Below are 12310 nucleotides of genomic sequence, written 5' to 3'. Positions count from 1 at the left end.
CCTGGAGCCTGCTTCAGATTCTGTGTCTCCTTCTCTCTCTGCCCCTAACCCACTTGCATTCTGTCTCTGTCTCTCTCAAAAATAATCATTAAAAAAAAAAAAATTAAAAAAATAAAAGAAGTTCAACTCACTATATTGTACACCTGAAACTCATATTACACTATATGTTAACTAATTGGAATTTAAATAAAAACCTTTAAAAAGAGAATAAGTTCATTAAATTGAGTTTCCATGCCACTTATAGCTGTAGTTAGACCAATGAGAGCAACTGTCTTTTCTGGACACGCAATTACAGCGTAAAGCAGAAGCTGCCCACATCGTCTGGATCCAAAGAGAACATACTTCCTCCATTTCCCCACCGTGGTTCTGATAAGCGCCATCTGTACTCCTGAGTGATCATATCTCACAAAGGCATGGTCCAGAGATTTGCAAAACCCCTCAGCTACCAATACTTTTGTATGCTTCATATGAGAAAGATCACCAGGAATAAAAATAGCTCTTGACTTTTGCCTTTTTAGCCCATATAGGTGGGGTTTGGAAGGTCTCTGCCACTCAAGGGACAGGAGGGAAGAGAGAGAGGGAAAGAAATCCTCTGTCTGCACAGACACAACATGAGGGGTCCCCTGAGAAGAGCAGCCTTTAGCGGGTCTGGCAGTTCCCAGACTCCAGGCTGGAGAGTGCCATGGAGGAAAAACCTGATCGAGTTGGAGCCGTCTGGGCCCAAACTCTAAACCAAAAAAGCAAAGTTCCTTTCCAGAAAGCCCTGCGCTTAGGAGAAACTGCTGGAAGCATCATCCAAATTGAGCAGGGCATGGGTTACGGGGCCAAAGGAAAGAGAAGAAGGTCCAAATGAAAACAGGGAAGGGAGCAGAGGAGATGGGTCCAGAAAATCCAAAGGTATTCTCCCCCTAAGATATTTGTATCATGAGCATTTGAATTCTACACATGTATCTAAAAATCTTTTCAAAAAACACTTTCTTGATTTTTCCAGTGGCTTAAAAAATTCCACATGTTTTTTCCATGTAAACAAGAAAATGATTTATGTTCACTTTCCCATCTACACTATGTATATAAAAGCTCTTTGGGCACGAACAAAGAGCTTAGCATTGATTGTAATATATGTGTGTACACAGATTTCATATATAATTACTTGTCACTCATAGGAACTTGCGTACAACAATGATCCAAAGAACTACAGGTTCTTCTAAGAACCTCTATAGGTTCAACTGAGTTATGTGAAAAATTCTTGTACAACTTGTTGTAACACGTTCTTTATTTCCAGTGAGGATTGGACGAAGGAAAGTAAGTTTTTAGGCAGAAATTCAGGGTGTGTCTCATGTAGTCATGATTAATACTCTCTGGTAACTTCTCTGGTGAAGTTGCCCGGCACCAGTTAGCTCTCCTGGTATCATTTTAACACTTGGACTTGCATCTTGAAACCAACTAGATAGTGCACGTGTTTAAAGCAGAACCAACGCCTCTGGTTTTGTTCACCTTGGAAATTCCCAGGGCCCTGTGCATGGAATGAACATTGAATGACATTTGTTAGTGAGTTACAGAAGATTCAGAGTGAGCAGATGAAACAGCTTCCTAAATTAAAACTTTCTAATTGGCTGGTGACCTAAGTGAGGCCACACACCCTCATTTTGGAAACTTTTAACCATTATGTTGTCCTTGGAGTGGTTTAGGTACCACGTGACTTGGATAGTCTCTTTGGATTGTTCCTGTCCCTGCGTTCTGCGGGAAAACAAAATAAGAGTAAGTCTGAATATCTTATCTGGAGCTGACCCTGGCCAACGGAATTAAGTTTTGTTTGCTCCAAAGGCTAAGTAATGAAAACAATAGATCTAGAATCTAGATCTTTACACCAGCTCCAGTTTCAGCAAACAAGTCAGTCTCCAGTCTACCACCACCACACCCTTTCTGATTTGGAGAAGGGAACAAACGAATTCTGCAACGTTTTTGCTCTTGAAGCAAACTTTCTGAAATAAAACTGTCAAAAATTTTCTTAAAAGTGCATTGGCACATAAAACTCATTAACATCCAAATCCAACTTAAAATATTATTACAAAAGCTGAGCAGATATCCAGTATCCAACCCAGTATCTCACAAGCAGACGTTTCATGAAACATTACTTCTGTTGGATTGTTCACAGGTATTCACAAACAGACGTTTACATGGTCAAGTGCATCTGGGAAATTCTGGGTTTAATACGAAGTATAGGTTTTCTCAGAGCCTTTAATATGATGTAATATTGTAATATCCCATGAAGGTGATCTGCTGAACTCTTTCCCACACTTATTTGACCGAAGAATTCCTTTTTCCTTCAAAAAATGCTCTGTAGAAACCAACTTGGAAATCCCTGGTTGTGGCAGACAATGCTGTTGCCTCCTTTAGGGCCTTTCCCTGCTTCCTCCTTGCCGTCAGAAGCCTGATTTGTTCACTCTGTCCAGAGTGGCCCTCTCCTTCCATGGGGGTTGGACGCCGCCTCAGCTCCAGATGATGAATAGTGATTGAATGAAACCAAACAACTGGTCTCATTCCCTTTGCTAAGCCACTGGTTCGAGCATGAGCATGTAATGCAATTCTGGCCAATAAAATTTGAGGGAAAACTTACCGGAAGGGTTTTTAGGAGGATTTATTTTAAGCTTAAAAAGATAACCAAGGGGCGCCTGGGTGGCTCAGTCGGTTAAGCATCCGACTTCGGCTCAGGTCACAATCTCGTGGTCTGTGAGTTCGAGCCCCGCGTCGGGCTCTGTGCTGACAGCTCAGAGCCTGGAGCCTGTTTCAGATTCTGTGTCTCCCTCTCTCTCTGACCCTCCCCCGTTCATGCTCTGTCTCTCTCTGTCTCAAAAATAAATAAACATTAAAAAAAAAAATTTAAAAAGATAACCAAGACACCAACATTCCATTTTCTATTTCTGGCCTTCTAAATATGAGCTGTGGCAACCATCTCAAGACCATGAAGGGAGCCAGCCTCAGAGGCCACTCAGAAATAACAAGACCACTGAAAGGAGAGATGGAAAGGTGACTTTTTATATGCCCTCTTGTCCCAAGATTATGGCCACAGGGATATCCAGGTCACCAACAATAGTTTGAAGGTTGCCAAGGACTTGTTTTAAAGTGTTTTCAAGTCTGACCGAGAACTCGAACACTTGGAAACAACTAAGAAAATATGAATATTTAAAATCACGTTCAAAAAAGAAAAGAAAGAAAAAAGGTGGAAAGAGCCAGGATTCTTGAGAACTGCATTGAATCACTGATTTTACCAGCCTTGGGACTGCCCTATTTCTGGAGTTCTCTTCTGGAACATTATAAATAGTCCTTATTTTAAAAATCAATTTCTCTTTTAATATATGCAGTCAAAATCATCCAGACATGGGGTTCTAACCAGTCAGAGCCTTATATGGCATTGGCACAATTATAAAACATTCAAAGGATTGTTTTCGGAAATGTTAAATGTTTTTTTTTGAAATGTTAATTATTAAAAAGCAGTAGGTTATTACAAGCTGAGTGTCTACTACCATTATCACCAGGATCTGCAACCTTTACACTGAAATGAACGACTCTAATACTGCCATTTTTAGTGTCTCTAAATTAGAAAAGGAAACACCTATTCCTTCACAGTGGGGACAGGCTAAGTTGAGAAACAATCATCAAAGTGCTGTTACAGTGAATCATCAAACTGCCTGCCATCCCCAGAGTCGAAGGAAGTCGAACGCACGCAGCAGCCCCGTGTCTCCCTGTGGTTGCCTGGCGTGTGCTGCACGTTGTCTGGGCCAAGACTGTTCTTTCCTTTGCCTTCAGCAAGTTTGTATGGAGTTCTCCCCGTGTGCAAGACTTGGGTAGGCTCCTCTCCTTTCCTCCAAGTCCCACTCCCCATCCCAGTCCTGCTGAAGTCCATCCCCGGGGAACCTCCCCAGTTACTCCAGCCTCCACTCAACAGCCTTGCCAAAGGATTCTTCCCAGACGCCCAGTCGGAACCATTTATTCTGCCATTTAATTGAAGCACCCTACATTTTCTTATTAGTTTGTGTTTTGTCTAGGTCCCCCGTTGGGTGAAAGGAGTGGAAGGAAGGTAGACATGATAAGAGTATTGTCCAGGTCAGTGGTTCTCAGCTCTGTCTCACCCAACAAACCCATTTTATAAGAAATACTTCCGTAACACCCCTTTATCTAGTGTGACATTCATAGATATGGTAACTGGCCTACACATATACCTTCAAAATACAGTTGGGCTTCGAATAATGCTGGGGTTAGCGGCGCCAACCCCATCCAGTTGACAATCCTGTGTAACTTTTGACACCCCCAAAACGTAACTACTAAAAGCCTACTGTTGACGGGAAGCTTTACTAATAACATACACAGTCCATTAACATACTTTGTATGTTATATGTATTATATACTGTATTCTTACAATCGAATAAGCTACAGAAAAGAAAACATTATTAAGAACATCATAAGGAAGAGAAAATACATGTGCAGTTCCATACCGTATCGAAAAAAAATCTGCATATGAGTGGACCCATGCGGTTCAAACCTGTGTTATTCAAGGGTCATCTATTTATCAATTCAATGCCCTTGCTGTGGTGTAAGAGAAGAAAAGGAAAAGCAACTTATGATAAAGTAATATGTATATCAATATGCAAAGTAATATGTATATCAATATGTATATCAATATGTAATATGTATATCAATATGACAAAAAAAATTTGTCACCAATGCTGTAGAAGCCACAATGAACTACTGAGACAATGCACACAGATGCAGTGTGTGGTATTGGCCATTCGAATTCCACAGGCCATGGCATTTTTTGTGATGGGACTTTCTGAAATGACAAACAAATGATAAACAATCTAAGTGATAAACAAACAAAAACATACAACTTACCTTGATTTATGTAGTAGTCTCGTCCTTAGCAATTCAGTGTCTATTAAAATTCTGCAAAAAATACTTTTTGTTATATATAAGGTAAGTTTCGTTCTAGGTTCAAATAATTATAAACAAAATTTTCGCCTAATGAATGACTGAAAGGACATTCAAAAGTGGCAAGGTGGGGCGAATGCCAGGGTGGCTCAGTCCATTGAGTGTTGGACTCCTGGTTTCAGCTCAGGTCATGATCTCATGGTTCATGCGATGGAGCCTCATGTCAGGCTCTGCACTGTGCATGGAGCTTGCTTAAGATTCTCCGTCTCTCCCTTTCTCTCTCTGCCCCTCCCCCGTTCTCTCTCTCTCTCTCAAAAAAAAAAAAAAAAAAAAAAGTTGCAAGGGTTGCAGGACAATTCTTCACGTGGGGCGCAGTCCCGCACGGTTTAGTGTGCTCGGCAATGCTGGCCCTCACCTGCTGTAGGCCAGCAGTACCCTCCAACCATTAGATTACCCCAAAGTCCCTGCAAATTTCTAAAAAGACCTATGGGGGAACAGGTTCTAATGACATCCACTGAGCTAAACCAAGGCCAGTGGGGGGTGGGATTATTATTAGACAATCCAGAACCTGACCCTCAGCTTTAAAGGCCCTAAGAACCTGAGGTCAACTCCCAAATGTCAGTTTACTGGTTCATTGCCATGGTTCTGAGAAGGGTGCTGCAGATTAATCAAGGGAGGCAGCAAGTTAAGCTGGGGGTAGGGGGTGATCTGCTTCACCATCAGGGGTTTTCATTTGTTCCATTTACCAAGTGAGTTGCCATCTACATTTCTGTTTGAGCAAAGGGTTCCTCAGTTTTAAGAAGTAAATGTATATGTTTTGACAGTTGTGTCCTGATTGATATTCTCTGTGAGAGGAAGTGTTGATCTCCTCACTCCATCATGCCATAAATGAATGTCCCATTTTGTTCTTCTTAGTAGTTTCTACCTTCTCTATCAAGGCTCTGTATATATTCAGTCTTTGTCATCACAGTTTCCATTAATTCTTTGCATATATTTATAGTAGCTGCTTGGAAGTCTTTGTTTAATCTAATTTCTGGGCCCAAGCAGAGTCCATGAGTTCTACTGGTCACTCAAATCTGAATGTCACATCTCAATATTCACTCGGCACATTCACTTCCTATGGTCAAAACTTCATGGAAAACCATGAGAAGTCCTGTCCAATGATAGAAACCTCTTGGGCTATGGACTTGTTATCAGCTCCTACTCTCTCTGTGCTTGGAACAGCTAAGCAGAAGGGAAGGCTCTACAGTGAGAAAGAAGTATGAACTATGGCTGAGTGGCCTACCTCAGAGGTCATGGGCTTCTGGAAGAACTGCAGTGACAGGCTTCATTGAAGAGAGTGTCCTTCAGCTGGCCTGTCGTTCTCTTGTACGCAACCCGTGAGAGAGGGCATAGTGAGCCTGGACACGGAACCTGGGGAGCTGGACGATCAGAAGTTTCTCTGGCTCTAAGCTTAAGATGCTGATTAATATGATCCATTTATACTCAAAACACTTGGGACACCAAAAGTGGGGGTTTTCCACACCAAAAAAATTCTTCAGTTTCTCTATAGACACCAACTGGGTGTCAAATGTAATTCAATTCTGGTACTAATTTCCTGGATTTAGTGAAGACTCCACAGCTTAAGGGCTCAGTTCCACAAGACTGCTACCCTTCAGAGACAGTCATGTGTCTGGGCCTTTTAAACTTCTGGCTGACTAGCCATAAATTAGGGATTCCTACAACCCCTCCTCAGGTTCAGTAATCTGCCAGGAACCTCACTGAACTCAGAAAGGTAGTTTGCTTACTATTACCAGTTTACTATAATGGATATAACTCAAGAACAGCCAAACAAAATAATGCATAGGACAAGGTATGGTGGAGAGTGGGGGCCATGGAGCTTCCTTGCCCTTCTTGAACACATCACCCTCCCAAATGTGTTCCACATTCTGAAAGTTCTCTCGACCCCACTGTTCAAAGTTTTTATGGAGATTCCATTATGTAGGCATGATTGATTAAATCAACAGCTGCTGGTGATTAATTCAATCTCTCCTCTCCTTGGAGCTTGGGGAGTGGGGCTGATACCCGGCCTTTGTCTTTCTGGTGACCAGCCTCCCATCCTAAAGCTATCTAAGAGCCTAGCCACGAATCATCTCATTAGCATATGAAAAGACACTCTTATTACTGTGGAGATTGCAAGGGTCATAGAAGGTTTTGTGTCCAGAACCAGAGGCTAAGACAAAATATGATAACAGAAGATGCTTCTATTACCCCTATCATTCAGAAAATTACAAGGCGTTTAGGAGTGCTGTGGTAGGAACTGAGAACAAAGACCAAATATATATTTCTTATGACATCACAGTATCACACTGATATATTAATCTTGCAGTTGGATGCCCTGGAAGGCTATGTTATGGGCTAGAAATACACAGCTCCTCTGCCAGATTCCGGTCCCCTGACTGTGATTACGTCTGCTCCATCTTTATCGGCCTCAGCCTTTCTTTTCCTGTTCTTTTATGGCTGACCTACCCATAGTTCCATCTGGTGCTAGCAGAAGCTTCTGGAAACTACTTGTGAATATCTCTTTGATCCAATGACAGTTTAACCCTCAGAGTAATATTATTTCTCTCATTTCCAGTTCCCAGAGGAGCTCACGGGAGCCTGCAGGTGCAGGCAGCACCCCCCATCTGGACGATGAACCCTAGAGGAGTACAACATAGCTCTGGGTCTGGCAGACCTGGTCTCAGCTCCTCCTGACCAGTACTGTGTGTGTTCCTGGGTGAGCTATTTCTCTTTTAGAGCCTAGTGTACTAAACTGCTAAATGAAGATCATAACACTTACTTCACAGAGCTAACATGATGATAGAATACGACGAGGTATGGGTAGCATCTGGCTAAGATATTATTGATAAGCATTATTGTCTTTTCCTGTCTCTTCATGGCAGGGGCCATATTTCCTGTGTAACTCCTGTAATATCTAGCCTAGTGTCTAGTTCCCAGCTGCTGCTCAGTAAATACTTGTTAGGGGAATTACCTGCCTCTGCTCTATTGTCCTGCATTTTTTTGTTGGTGATTGTCACACTATGCTCTGTGCAGTCTTAGGGCTTCTGAGAAGGTGCCCAAGGACCCGGGTGGATCAGGCAGGTGAGACTAGATAAGGGTGGAAAGCAGAGGAGGGAGCAGCTGGGTTCCATGCCCACCCTCATGTAAGCTCTGCTGGTTTGTGTTTTATTAGTTTGGGAACAATATTTTCGTTTTTTAAAAGAATGGATTCTGGGATTTAAAGTTTGAAAATAACCGCCTTATGCTTTGAATAACAGAGAAGGAATTAAATTTTATGAGTGACACAAATGTTTACATCTTCATTCTCCAAAACATTAGCCCCTGTAAGTTAAATAAAGAATTCAATTCAGTTCCTCAATTTCACTAGGCATATTTCAAATACCCAATAGTAGGGGCGCCTGGGTGGCTCAGTCGGTTAAGCGTCCGACTTCAGCTCAGGTCACGATCTCGCGGTCCATGAGTTCGAGCCCCGCGTCGGGCTCTGGGCTGATGGCTCAGAGCCTGGAGCCTGCTTCCGATTCTGTGTCTCCCTCTCTCTCTGCCCCTTCCCCGTTCATGTTCTGTCTCTCTCTATCTCAAAAATAAATAAAACGTTAAAAAAAATTTTTTTTAAACAAATACCCAATAGCCACATGTGGCTAGTGGCTACCATTTTGGACAGTACAAATGGGAACATTTCCATCGTTGCAGAAAGTTCTGTTAGACAGCAATGATCTATAACTTATATTATTTAAATCATAGGGCTTAATTGATACTGGCTGTGTACTCTGTGCTATAATATGTTTATAAGCTTAAAGGGAAAGTTGAATTGCCCATAGATGTAGGTTTGGGTCCTGCTACTTAAAAAAAAAAATTTTTTTTAATGTTTATTTACTTTTGAGAGAGAGAGACAAAGCATGAGCAGGGAAGGGGCAGAGAGAGAGGGAGACACAGAATCTGAAGCAGGCCCCAGGCTCTGAGCTGTCAGCACAGAGCCCTGCATGAGGCTCAAACCCAGGAACTGTGAGATCGTGATCTGAGCCGAAGTTGGATGCTTAACTGAGGGAGCCACACTGGCGCCCTGGTTTGGGTTCTGCTATTAACTTGCCATGTGGCCTACTGTCCTGGCTTCCTGTTTCCTTATCTGTACCAGGGAGGTGTGGGCCATATTGGAGGCTTCTATCTATTTTATCTCCAAGGGTCCCTTTGTTATTTTGTTCCCTTGGACCCACACCCATATTTAAAATAAACTGCTTTATTAGGTAATAATTGGCTTACACTCCCACTTTTGTTAACTGGCACTATTTATATCTACCAACAAAAGCCTCTGATCAGCATAAGATTACCAGAATTCCTATATTGAGCTGAAGTAATTCCAGCCCAAAACTTAGAAATGAGACATTGTGTTTAGCTTTGCATTGTCTCTGATAATTGTACAATGTTCATGTGGTGTTTTTCAAATATTGAAAGTATCTTGTTAATTGCCCTTCCCTGTCCCTGTCCCTAATTTCTCCAACTCCTAAGGCTTAAGGGGTCCAAGTTAGGAGTCTCCTAATACATGATCATTTAAAACTTTTTGAGTTTTTAAATGGATTCTAGGTCAAAGTAAATAATGATCCCCAAAGTTCAATTTTGGAATTCAGAAAATCAACTAAAAAGAAGCCAAGTACCTAATGCACAAATGAAATGGAAAATCTAGAATGGACTTTTCAGTGTAGAAAACAAAATGTGTAGTGTGATTGTATTTTTAAATTATTTTGGGGGGGGGGAACTTCTGGCTATGGCAGAATGAAAAGGTTGACGAATTCTCACCCCCCAAAATAAAGTATAAAACTGAGCAAAATGGTAAAACAAAACAAAACAATTTCAGGACTTGGGAAATCAAGGAAAGGGCAAGAACAAATTGAGAAGCATTTAGTCCTGAAAAGCTGCTAAAATTAAAATGATGAGAATCTGTGGCGTTTATGCCTGGAGCTGCTCCCTTCCCCGTGCCCCCAGCACATGTAGCCTGGTAATTTTACCAGCACAATTCTGGCTGTGAAAACCAGCAGCATCACTGTCAGAGGGGGGTGGATTGGATTTGGAATGAAAGTTGAAAACCCACACCCAACAATGTTGTCAGTAAAAGCAGCAAACTCAGTAGGATTTAAAAAGGAAACTGTAGCACTGCTAGCCTGAGACTGCAGTCCTGGTTGGAGTGAATGGCTGACCAGCCAGAAATTTAATGGGGAAATCTTAGAAATAAGAGAGCCATAAAAAAGCTATATGAGTTTTCCACACACCCCTCGTTGACCAGGGAACTATGCATCTGTACAAGGGAGAGCCAAGAGAATCTGGAAGAAAGTGCAAGTCAGGCAGACTTGAAAACAGACTGAATTTTGAATGCATTCCTCAACCCACACACAGATCCATCAGCAGAGGATGGATCTTATAAGCTTAAGATGTTTGAGCATAACCTCTGCCCAATCATCAGCTGGCCATAAACTGTGCAGACACAGGGACAAATGCTTAGGGAACCAAGGTCAAAATTAAAACATAAGAATTACAAACAAAAAAACTGAGCAGGAACATCCATGGCCACACACTGCAGGAGACACAGATTCTGCAGATTAAGTCCAGGCTACTTAATAAAAACAAAATAACCGCCTCAGAAAAAGAAGTCAGAGTCTACAGTTGCTACAGTATATTTTCCGAAATGTCAAATTTTCAAGAAAAATTGTGAGACCTGAAAAGAAACAGGAAATCTGATTCATACTCAAAAAAAAAAAAAAAAAAAAAAATGGAACCATACTCAAGGAAAAAAACAAACAAAACAATAGAAACTATCTCTGAGTAGGCCCAGAAACTAGATTTAGCAGGAAAAAAAATTCAAAACAGCTATTATAAATATGTTTAAAGAAACATAAGTGTGGTCTAAAGGAAACCACACTTAAGAATTAAAGAACAGTTCAGTGACAATGACTTGACAAATAGAGAATCTCAACAAAGAAGTAGACATTATAGAAAAGAACTTAATGGGAATTTTGAATTGAAATATATAACAGAAATTTAAAAATCTACTAGAAGAGGTCACTGAAGAAAAACTCAGTGAACTTGAATACAGATCATTAGAAGTCATTCAATCTGAGCAACAGAGAGGAAAAATATTACAGAAAAATAAACAGAGCCCCAGAAACTGGTGGGAAAACACCAAGCATATCAATATACATGTAACTGGTGTCTCAGAAGGCTAAAAGAGGAAGTTGCAGAAAAATATTTCATGACATAATGCTGAAAATTTGTCAAATTTGATGAAAATAGTCATCTACAAACCCAGGAGCTCAACAAACTCCAATAAAAAGAGATTCACACCTAGACATAGTCAAACTATAAGAAGCCAAATACAAAAGAAAATCTTGAAACTAGTGAGAGAAAATGTCTCATCATGTGCAAAGGAACAATATAATTAATGGTCAACTTCTTGTCAGAAACCATGGAGGCCAAAAGACAATAGAATTAGATATCCAGATTGCTCAAGGAAAAAAGAAAAACTCTCAACCAAGAATTTTATATCTAGTAAAACTATCCTTCAACAATGAAAACAAAAAAAAAGCTGTTCCCAGATAAAGGGTGAAAGAATTTTATTGCTAGCTGACAAGCTTTATAAAAAAATACTAAAGGAAGTTCTTCAAGCTGAAAGGAAGTGACACCAGATGGTAACTTGAATCCAAAGAAGAGATGAAGATTTTTTACAAGGATAGTGCCAAAAGCAAAGAAGGAAGCTCCTGTCCCTGCTCCAAAGCCAAAGTAAAGGCTTTGAAGGCCAAAAAAAAGTGATGTTGAAAGATGTCCACAGCCACAGAAAAAAAAATTCACATATCACCTGCTTTCTGATGTTTCAAGACACTGCAGCTGCAAAGACATCCCAAATATCTTTGGAAGAGTGCCCTGGGAAAAACAAGCGTGACCACTATGCCATCATCAAGTCCCTCTGACCACTGAGTAAACCATGAAGATAATAGAAGACAATAACACACTTGTGTTCACTGTGGATGTCAAGGCCAACAAGTACCAGATCAATCAGGCTGTGAGGAAGTTCTATGACATTGACATGGCTGGGATCAACACCCTAATCAGGCTGATGGACAGAAGAAGGCATATGTTTGTTTCCTGGATGTTGCCAACAAAGTTTGGATCATTTAAACTGAGTCCAGTTGGCTAATTCTTTTTTTTTTTTTTAATTTTTTTTTTTTAATGTTTATTTATTCTTGAGACAGAGAGAGACAGAGCATGAACAGGGGAGGAGCAGAGAGAGAGGGAGACACAGAATCTGAAACAGGCTCCAGGCTCTGAGCTGTCAGCACAGAGCCCGACGCGGGGCTTG

This window comes from Panthera onca, chromosome B2 (genome assembly GCF_046562875.1).
Source record: "Panthera onca isolate mPanOnc1 chromosome B2, mPanOnc1 haplotype 2, whole genome shotgun sequence".
Lineage (NCBI taxonomy): Eukaryota > Metazoa > Chordata > Mammalia > Carnivora > Felidae > Panthera > Panthera onca.
The sequence above is the reverse complement of the archived record's forward strand: the minus strand, read 5'-3'. Positions refer to the sequence as shown.